Raw genomic sequence first — 846 nt, 5'->3', positions numbered from 1 at the left:
TGTGTGTGTGTGTGTGTTTGTGTGTGTGTGTGTGCGTGCATATTTTCATGCAAGAGTGAGTAACTGCCTTTCTCTCTTTGAGTGCCTTTGTTTCTGTGTCTGGTTTTGTGAGAGAGAAATAGAGAAAGCTTTTTTCTTGTATTTATGTGTCTGTTCCTGTGTGTGGGGGTGTTTGGGTGCCAGAGACAGAAACAGAGGGGGTAAAAGAAATAGTGCACCAGTATGAGTGAAAGAGGGCGATGCACTGACATGTCACATCGTATTTGTCACATTCGAAGGGATAGCACCCGTAGTCTCTGGTGCCCTGACCCTGCAGCTGGGTGGTGCTGTCTTGCTGTAGCCACACAACAGCTACCATCTCTGGGATTGTGGGGCTGCAGATCACTGACCCTTAGTAACCCCACCAACAACCTCTGGAGAGCTTAGAAAACTGTCGTCTGCTCATCCTTCCTTTATTGAACTCCTGCCTGCACCACGGAAAGGCATTGTATGTGAGGGCCTCGTCTGTATGAAAAGAGCAAAATATCACAGCCCCTCATCAAAATTAGCAATCATGTTCAGCTGATTGTAGTTCAGCTAGATTCCCCACCAACACTGCACAACACCCACTGAAATGCTGCAGGTCTGGTCCTACAGGAGGTTATTAACCTACGAATACAGGAGATTGCAGTCTGGCTTCAGGTGAATCATCTGTTCTCTCTGTTCAGTACTTAACAGGTGCAAGAGTTACTGCTTTAGTTACCCTGGAGACAGCGGTTTGAAAAGGCAGACGAATCGGTGCCAGGATTCGTTGGGTTAATGGGAAGAGGCTAAACTATAATGCTGCCACTGTGGAAAATGACATTT

General features: G+C 46.8%; 1 long non-coding RNA gene across 1 annotated transcript in view; it reads left to right on the top strand.

Annotated features, from left to right (window-relative positions):
* The first annotated feature begins 151 nt into the window (after positions 1-151).
* LOC116670507 (uncharacterized) overlaps positions 152-846 on the top strand; it is a 10,152-nt gene continuing 9,457 nt past the window's right edge. Inside the window, exon 1 of the long non-coding RNA XR_004327044.1 lies at positions 152-162. This is a non-coding gene — a long non-coding RNA (uncharacterized LOC116670507). The remainder of the gene's footprint in view (positions 163-846) is intronic.

Source organism: Etheostoma spectabile, chromosome 20 (genome assembly GCF_008692095.1).
Source record: "Etheostoma spectabile isolate EspeVRDwgs_2016 chromosome 20, UIUC_Espe_1.0, whole genome shotgun sequence".
Taxonomy (NCBI): Eukaryota; Metazoa; Chordata; class Actinopteri; order Perciformes; family Percidae; genus Etheostoma; species Etheostoma spectabile.
This window is presented reverse-complemented; position numbering and strand designations above follow the sequence as displayed.